The sequence below is a fragment of the Delphinus delphis genome, chromosome 13, assembly GCF_949987515.2.
Source record: "Delphinus delphis chromosome 13, mDelDel1.2, whole genome shotgun sequence".
NCBI lineage: Eukaryota > Metazoa > Chordata > Mammalia > Artiodactyla > Delphinidae > Delphinus > Delphinus delphis.
In genome coordinates, this window is record NC_082695.1 from 76,551,082 (window position 1) to 76,560,678 (window position 9,597).

At 48.4% G+C, this 9,597-nt stretch overlaps 1 non-coding gene across 1 annotated transcript; it reads right to left on the reverse strand.

Annotated features, from left to right (window-relative positions):
* Positions 1-7,715: 7,715 nt before the first annotated feature.
* Positions 7,716-7,788, reverse strand: TRNAE-UUC (transfer RNA glutamic acid (anticodon UUC)). Its single transcript has one exon. It is a non-coding gene; the product is annotated as a tRNA-Glu (tRNA).
* Between the last annotated feature and the right edge of the window lie 1,809 nt (positions 7,789-9,597).

The following is a 9,597-nucleotide window of genomic DNA, read 5'->3' on the forward strand; positions in this document are numbered from 1 at the left end:
GGTGAACTGATTCCTATTGCTGTGTCTTTGAAAGATGGCTCTCAAGGTGTCCCCTCACCCCACCTTTACCAAAATCGCAACCAAGTTCAGACTTAGCTTGGCAGATCCACTGCCCTGATCAGTAACAATGCAGGAGCTACACCTAGCAGACGAAGCTTTGGGCAAGCTCCACAGCCAACCTCACACCCACCCGATCCACCATGTCCGTTCACGCCACGCGTTTAGGAAGCACCAGCCAGAGCCGCCAGCGTGCTCAGCTCTGGGTCCCCTGCCCAGGACCACAAATGCAGCGGGGCTTGGGTGCCACGGTGGCTGTGCTGACCTCCTGAGGTCTTGGTCTCAGCCAGTTGAGGGCAGACTACAGGCTCTACATGTTGCCCCCTGCCTTCTAGAAGACTAAGGTTGAACCTTGACAGGAAGAAAGGGGCCAAGGAGTCCCCGAGGCCGCCTTCCACTTTTCAGGCTGTGTGGTAAAGTAGAAAGCCACGCTGTCCCCTGCCCTGAATTTAAGGACCCATAAACAAGTGCTGCTTTTGTTGGGCTCCAGTTCATTAGTCCTTCCATTTTCTTCTAAATCAGAAACACAATGTTCTATCCTGTTCAGAGGGGGAATGGCAGAACACGTGGAGAATTTTCTCCCGTCTGCTTATGACTAGAACTTCTCGCACTGTCATTCCTCTCTTTTTCTAAAGCCGTGGAAGTAAAACTGGCTTCAGGCTGAAATTTCAAGTACTTTCTAGTCATTACTATTTCTTAGGTCTTATTCCAATAAACTGAACTTCCCCCTAATTCCTAATCTTATCTACTGGAAGAAAGTTGAAATGGCAACTAAGATCATTTTCCCAAATGGCGCAACTCCAGCCGTTGCCTTTTCCTGGACTCATGTACAGGTCATTTGCCTTTCTGAGTCTTTAAGAAAACTGCTTTGCAGTTAACATTTGGAGGCTCTTTTTTTTTTTTTTTTTTTTTTTGATGTGGACCATTTTTAAAGTCTATTGAACTTGTTACAATGTTGCTTCTGTTTTATGGTTTGGTTTTTTGGCCCCGAGGCATGTGGGATCTTAGCTTCCCAACCAGGGATCGAACCCGCACCCCCTGCATTGGAAGGTGAAGTCTTAACCACTGGACTGCCAGGGAAGTCCCATCTGGAGGTTCTTAAGTCAGTTTTCCACTTAACAGAAATTGCCCTGTAACCCAGGAATAAATCATGCATGCAAAATAAAGTCTTTTGTTTGTTTGATGGTCTACAATGCATCTTAAGAACTACTCAAATACTCCTTTTCCTAGAGCGTTTCAGTAGGTTAAAGATAGTTCATTGAAATGTGGCCCACCCCTGCTTATCCTAAGCACAATCTCCCACACTTTTTCCTCAGGAGCTGAAACCACCATCTCTCACAGGTAAACCCACAGGACTTTTTTCCTGGAAACTTCATTGGGCATGTATTTCAATGCTGTCTGCATATAATTGGCATATACCCTTCATGTAAACATTTTTGAGTCCTCCAGCTTTCAAATTTAAAATCTCATCATGATATTCCTTAGATTACAACCCCAGCCCCGCAGGGTGGTCACTGAGATCCAGCACTGTGAGTTCTTCCTGTCCGCCAGTGGCCTTCAAACGTTTCTGTCGTGACTTCCTGAGGGATGCTACTGACTTCCCACCTCCAATGAACAAAGAAGGGGGAAGGGCCCACCTGCCACCAGCTGTTCCTCATTAACACCCAGCTCAGATTCCTTCCTGCAATGGAGAGCCAGTAATAACCTTGACCGCTTCTACCCTAGGAGCCTTGCCACAAACAGAGCCTCTTCCAAGTGTGCTGAGCGCAGAGGGTGCAAGGACAGAGCAGACGGACCCTGGGCCTGCTTTTACAGAGCTTTGAAGACTCACTCTTGGGACGGAAAAGAACAGAAAGACCAATGCCCCTTTGCTCTGCCCATCAAACACCATCAAAACCATTTCCTAGCTGTTTTTCTCCAATAGGCAGGGTTTTATTTTGAGCAACTTTGAATTCTACACACCTGTGGAAGATGGACACAGCAGTTGTCTCTAGCACGCTGACCTCAGAGCTCCCTTTGCTTCACGTTTAATTCCTTTTCTGCAACCCATCCCCTGGTACCATACCTGAGATAAACATGCCCATTTGTTTAAAAAAAAAAAAAATGTTTGCAGCCTTTTCCCCTCCACTCCAGCACACTGAGGATGGGCCTCACTCACTTGTGGAGGCACAAGGCTCTCCACATCCAGGGTTGAAGATGGGTCCCTTGGCCTCCACTGGAAATCCCTGACTTCCTTTTCGCTTCCATCCGGGCCAGAAATAAAACCACTGGTTCATGCAGATGGGCGCCCTGCCTACTGTTTGCAACTTCCAGCTGCCTCCATCCCTTCGGTCCTGGCCTCTGCCCCTCGCCCCTCCTCCCCATTCACGCCCTCCCTCCTGGCCATTCAGCTGCCCTGGTCTGGGTGCTGCTCACCATGGTCACCGTGGTGGGAGGGAGGATGGGGCTGGACGTTGCAGCAGCTGCCACAGGCGATCACTGCCTTGTTCAACCTCTCCGCTTTGGCCCCCAGCCCTCTTGCTTTGCCTTTGAGCCGGCTATAACTGCTGCTTCTCCGCCACATTTTGCAGGCTCTTATGCCAGATCCTAAGAGTTGGGTTCCGCGCTCCTCCCTTCACCTCTCACTCTCACTCAAGGCTCGTCCAGGGTGCGCTCATCGTCCCCCCCGCCCCGCCCATGTCCACACCGCCTCCTGGACACCTCCCTCGCAGGACTCAGGCGCCACAAACCCAGCGTACCTCAAACCTGCACCTCCTGCAAGCCCGACGCTGGCAGAACCTGTCATCGGTCACCAAGTCCTGTCAGTTCTACTTCCTAAAACCTCCTGGTGGAGGCGATGGACAATGAATAAGCAAATCTTTTAAAATGACCATGATTATTTCAGATGTAAAAAAAAAAAGTGAAAAAAACAGAAGAGGAAAATGGAATCAAGAACGATATTTGACCTAAAACCTGATGAAAAGAAGACAGTTAAGATCTGGAGGCAGAGAATTTCAAGCAGAGGAAACTGCAAGGTCAAAACCCCGGGGTGGGGACCGCGAGTGTTGGGATATTAGGGGAGTGGCCCTTATCAGCTTTCCTCCTCCTTGCCCCGGCTCTGAACCAAAGGCGAAATAAGACAGCAATAAGCAGCAGGGGCAGAAAGGTCAACTTTACTGCTTAATGCTGACAGTGGAGAATGAGGGCTGTGTCCCTGTATGAGGGGGCTTCCGACTACGGAAACCCCTCAGCAGTCAGCCGCTAGGCGGAGGCGGAAGCCCTCAGGGCTCTGGGGCAGAGAGCGCCCTCTGGGGGCGGGGAGGAAGCTGAGAACACGGCTCCTGAGGGGCGGGGCGCGGGCTGCGCATGCTCAGTGTGTCCTCTCAGACTCTCGCGAGAGAGCGCTGGCGCCGCCCTGCAAGACGGGTCCCGGTGCTGCGTGGTTAGAGGTCGGAAACCCAGGCCTGGAGGGTGTGAGATGAGGCCGCAGACCTCCGCCAAGGCCAGGGGCTTGAGAGAGATCTCGTCTTCCAGGAGGTTGGCGCAAGGCAGGTGCTTACTAAGCAGTTTCTCAAGGGTGCTCACGCTCAGGCGCCGTCCCCTCGGCCTGAGCCCTCCAGCCGCCGACGCGCACCTGTGCGGCTCGCGCCGCGGCCTCTGGGCCCCATACCTTCGTTTCCCGTGTGTTGCAAGCACCGTAAATGTCCACCCAGTAATGGACGAAAATCCCAATGCGCCTGGTTTCAAACATTTGGAAACTGCCTCCTGTAAGTCCTCTCACACTGGTCACGCTTGGGGTCCGGGGTTTTGATTGGGAATTTGTGGCCCCAGCGCTGTGTCCCTGAGTCGGGACTGGCCTGGGTGGCTTTTGAGCAGCACAGGGACTCGGCCTCTACTGGACAGGGAGTCACTCTTCCCCAGGCCCCCGAGACTGAGGTGTGTGGGCGGCGGCGGGAGGAGGAGAATCACCGGAAGTTCAGGATTATCACCCACTCTCCCCAAGAGACTCCCAGGAGGTCCGCTCAGCCTCCAGGTGTGGGAGCCGCCGACTCCTGCCTGGCCCTGGGGACTTGAGAGCAGGAGGGAAGAGCTTTTTAAGCCAGGGCCGAAATGCAGCCTTCCTCTGGGTGGCTTTGGGCGTGTGGATTGATTTATTTCCTCCTCCTTCTGTTTTGCAGCGCTTTTACCCAGGGTTGTGAGAAAGAAATTCAGGGATGCCCGCCTTGGTGATCTCTTTGACGGAGTGAGAACCAGAACTAACTACGAGTTTCTGATACTCAGCAAAATGTTACTTTCCTCCCTGGATTGGTGAACATGACTCGTGTTAATTCAGCTATTGGCAGGAGCTGCAAGGTCGCGCGGGGCACTACGGTTTCGCTGGTCTGCAGGGAGTCCCTTCCCTTCTGTGCGGAGAGACCCCTCCCCTGTTTGAGTCCTGCTGTTGGCCCTTCAAGCGGCAGCGCGTTGACACAGGTAAGAGGTGGAACCCTTTTCATATGTTTGGGTGTACTAGACATTGGCTGCATCCCCAAATTTCCTCTGGTTGACCTTAATAGAGTTCCTTGGCGCTGTGAGAGGTGCCTGGTGAGCTGCTCCCACCCGCCCACTCCAGGGTCACCTGCCCAGGGTGTGTTTGTGAATTTCCTGGGGACGGATGACTTTGGCCGTGGTTAGGCATTCCCCTGTATCTCTCTATTTTAAATTGCTTATTTGGCCCAGGACAGGCCATTTCACATCCTCAGTGATCAATAAATATTAAGTAAATGATCCAAAACCAGGTGGAAACTGCAGTCTGGATAATGAGCTGATTTATGCCTATAATGAATCTCAGCCATTGTCACCACGGTGAGCAGCATTGGGAATTTGCTTCTCTCATGTCATTCTTCACATGACATGAGCCGAAGACAGATTGGAACAGGCACCGTTCGGGGGTTTTCTCAGGGAGCAGGATTCTTCCCAGCAGATGAAATGCTTGTGGCCTGGTTGCATAATATTCCACTGGGACCGCCGCTGGGCCCTAGGGGAAGGTGTGTGGACAAAGCTGGCGCCAGAGGGACACCAGCGCCAGTGCAAAGCCTTGTGAGGAGGTGCGTTTCTGGCCAGTGCCAGCCGGGGAGGGAGCATGGAGGACAGTGTGGTCTCACCAGGGGCGTGTGTTCAGCCCTGGGATGCACCAGAGGAACCACTGGGTGTGGGAAGAAAATATCAGAACTTCCCTTTCTGTTTGTTTGCATTTCTGAAAGTTGTGAGACTTAAATTCATACACGGCTTTAAAGAAGTGTCGGACACTTGCTTTACTTTAGTGGTTGGCTTAATCTTGACAATAGCCCTGGGAGGTGAAGACTATTATAATCCTCATTTACACAGGAAGCTGAGGCTCAGGGTTCCAAGGATCAGCCCCAGGTCAGGTCACCGCCAGGAGGTGTCAGAGCAGCCTGGCTGGCTCCCAGCTGTCTCTTATCACCATTTTTTAACCATTTCGTGGATGAGACCATCTTCACCATGTGGTACATGTATGTAACGTATTAATACACATGCGCACGCACAAGCACACACACACATACTGTAGGCTGCACCTTTGTTTTTCTGTGAGAAGTAAAAGTTTGAAACCCTGGGACTGAGCCCTCTGTGAGAATAAGAGCCAGGTGCCTGCTGGCTCTGACCCAACAGTGGGAATTCAGGCAAGTCCCTTGGGCTCTGGGGACCTCAGTTTGTAACAGGAAGGCTGTGAACACAGCAACCTTGGGTCCTTTCCAGCTCTGTCGTTCACTGCTCCCAGGACAGCACTATGGCAGGAGATTAATCCCCCCCGATTAACCCTTAATCAAACAAAAGTTTGAGTTTAGGGCAAGTAGCAGTTTTCCATTGCATTTAACTGCCTGTCTCACTGGGAGTGCTTCAGGGGTCGTCAGCACTTTGGATAGTTTGGGACCTTGTCATGCTAGATGGATCTGATCTTGCAAAATTTAGCTTAAAAAGATAAGGAAGAGGGCTTTGGGGGTTTTTTGTTTTTGTTTTTGTTGGGGTTTTTTGGGGGGTAGGGTGTGTCTGTGGATCTGTCACTAGACAGAATTGTGTTCTCGCTGCCTTAGTGAAGAGGGACTGCCCAGGAGAGCAAGGGGACAGGCTGGTCTGTACTTGGGGAGGATCCAGGATGTCACAAACCAGATGACAGCATGGGAGAGGTCTCATGACTGCAAAAGGAAAGATCTGTCGAGTACGATGCAATTTATGGATAGGGAGCTACTTTTTATAGGAGGAGGAAATATAACTCTGAGGTAAGACTTGAGCACAAACCATATTCGGGAAATTTCTGGTGTGTTGCATTACCTTCCTGTGGAGGGTACTGGAGAGGGAAAGGAGGGATTACAGCCAGACCTTCGGAAGGTTAGGGGATAGATTTGCAACAAATAGCAATATTTGGGACCCCCATTTAGGTTGTCACTCTTGGTTGATTGTTTAAGTCACTAGGTAGGTTTTTTAAATGATGATAATAGAAATCTATTCACCTTTAAGGATTTGGGTCCACCTTTCTTTACACATTCTTTTCTCATTCTAAGATTTTAAATGGGCATCTTGTAAGCTCCTTGAAGGGGAGACCTTGCCTTACTAATATCTGTATCTCAGGACTTGCCCTGCACCTAGCACATAATATTCTTTCAACACATTTTTATGCATAAAAGAATGCACCAACTTTGCAAACACCTTGTGGGCTTTTTAATTGGTACCCTTCCTTTTCAGCACTAGAAATGACTAACCGTCTTTAGAAAGGTGCCAGAAATGGAACAAAGGCTTCTGTCACCCCAGAAGCCACAGATACATTTTAAAATATAACCAATAATGTCTTTTTCTGACTAGAAGATAATGCACACAAAAAGCTGGAAAAGTTAGGAAGCTTAATGAGGAAAAAAGCTGAGCCATAATCCCATTAACACATTGCCATTGTTTTATTTCTTTCTAGTCTTTTGTCTATGTACCAATTTTTTTTTTTTTTCCTGAGCAGAGAAAGGTTTATTGCAGGGGCAACCAAGGAAAATGGGTGGCTCGTGCTCAAAAAACCCTAACTCCCTGATAGTTTTTAGGGAGAAGTTTTCATAGGCAAAATTTGGGGTGAGGGCTGCAGGGTGTGTGACTTTCTTCTGGTTGGATGGTGGTGAGGTAACAAGGCAGTGTTCCGGGAATCTTGTAAGTGCCACTTTTAATACACATTGTGCTTATGTTATATTCAATATCCTTTTTTTTTTCCAATTATGTGGTGATCATCTTCCCTTGTTAATAAAAATTCTTAGTAAACATTTTAAAAAGCTGGTAATATTCTGTTAGGTGAATGTATCACAATTTGATCAACTACATCAATAATGGTGGTCATTTGGATGGTTTCTAGCTATTTGCTGTTTTAAATAACACTGCAGTGAACATCTTTGCTATTATCCTGCTTAAAATTTATGAACAGTTGGAGCAAGAGGTAGGGACCTAAGCTGTTACTGTCTGCAGTGTAGGAAGATATGCTTTGGTTTCCAGTTGTAGAGTAAATGCGGCCCCATAACGATGGTGAAGGTCAGTGGGTGGGGCAGTGTTGTCTGAGGGAGGACAGTGATGAGGTCAGAGCACCTGCTACAATTTATTTATTGTTATTATGTTTTATTTTTGGCCATACTGTGTGGCTTGCAGGATCTTAGTTCCCTGACCAGGGATAGAACCTGGGGCCTCGGCAGTGAAAGTGCCGAGTCCTAACCACTGGACCACCAGGGAATTCCCCATAGAACCTGCTACAAAAGGGGAAAGTGATATATTTTTTTTCTTCCTGGAAAAAGAAAGGAAATTCGGTAAAGAGTAAATTCTGATACAGCTTTGGGCTGATTTTTAAATAAACATCTCAGCTTCAAGAAGAAAAATCAAGATTTTTACTTTTCCTCTCTGCAAGGTGTTCCTTTAGTGACTGGTGGTTTATAGCAGATTTCAGTGGCCTGAGTTGTAAATGCCTAGAGAGTGAAACTTGTAGCTGTGATTTCACGGTAGAATTTCAAATGTCAAGACTACTTCCAAATATGGGGCACTTTGCAAACCTAGGACACTTGGTATTCACCGTGAACCCAGTGTGGCTTGATTTGTTCTTTAAGGACTTGAAAGTCTAGTGGAGGAAAACAGTCATTGAAAAAATAATAGGAGCAGGAGTTCTGGAGTAGACAGCCTTGAGTTCAGATCCTGACTCTGCCTCTGACTAGCTGGGTGACCTTGGCAATTTCACCTCCCAGTGCTTTAGTTACTTGGTCTGCAAACTGGGGTTCATAGTACATAGTCATAGCACTCAATGAGAAGATACGACATTAACATAGGCCTGGCTTGTGGGAAGGACTGGATTTCAGGTGTCTCAAATGCACAGAAAAGAACAGCCACTCGGGTCAGGAACAGAGATGGCTTCACAGAGGGGCATTTTCTTCAGTGGTCCTTGCGGATGCTTGGGAGGTGGCTCACGGAGAAGTGGGATAACAGCAACCCCACCAGGGGGACGATTGAATCAGGAAAGTGAAGTTGGGGTGCCACAAAGAAGTTCAAGTTCTGTGAGCCCTGATTTTAACTCTTTTGCTGGATCATTCTGTATTTGTCAACATCTTCTTAGTTCACATTGTCCTGCCTCTTTTAAAAAAATTATTCTTCCAAGAATCATATATTATTAGAGCTTAACCAACTTTTTCTATGCAAACTGCAAGAGGCAGGACAATGTGATATTTTTGATATTGCCTTTTTTTTTCCCCCTTTGATATTGAAGTTAGTATTACTGTTTAAGTAGTCTACTATAAACCGGCACACAATTGATGGATTTTAGTGCATCTTATCTACTTTAAATACCATCTATATGGTGATAGCCCACTGTCTGCCGTATCTCTGCATGTGGATGTTTAATAAGTGTCACAAACTCATCGCATCCAAAAACAGAACTTCTGGTTTTTTACCGCAAAAGAATCCTCTCTTAGTCTTTCTCGTTACAAAAATGTCACAAGTAACCATCCAGTTGCTCCAGCGAACATCTCAGGAATCATGCATGATTCGTCTTTCCCCCACCGCTGCACACAAGCCAGTTCACCGACAGAGCTGTCTGTTTCATCTTGAGAGCATATCCCCAAACCATCCATGTCTCTGCATCTCCCCTGCTCGTCGAAGCCACCCTTCTCTCTCGTTTGGGCTTCTATATGAGGGTCTGTTGTGGTACCACTCCTGTTAATTTTCCACCAGAACCATCAGTGCAAGAGACAAGACCATGCCGGGCTCCAGAGGAGCAGTCTCCAGTGGGCTCCGTCATTCTAGAGTGACCCCAACTCCTCATGAGGGCTGCACAGCCCAATACGGCCCCATCACCTCCCTGCCCACCTTTGCCACTCTTACACTCGAGTTTACCCTCTAACCTCAGCACCAGTGACATTTTGGTCCAGATAATTCTTCATCATGGGCGGCTGCCCTGTGCACTATAGGATGTTTAGAGTCATCTCCACCCCTACCCAGTAGCTGCCAGGAGCACCCTCCCCCAGTGTGGCAACACAATTGTCCAGTATCCCCTGGTGG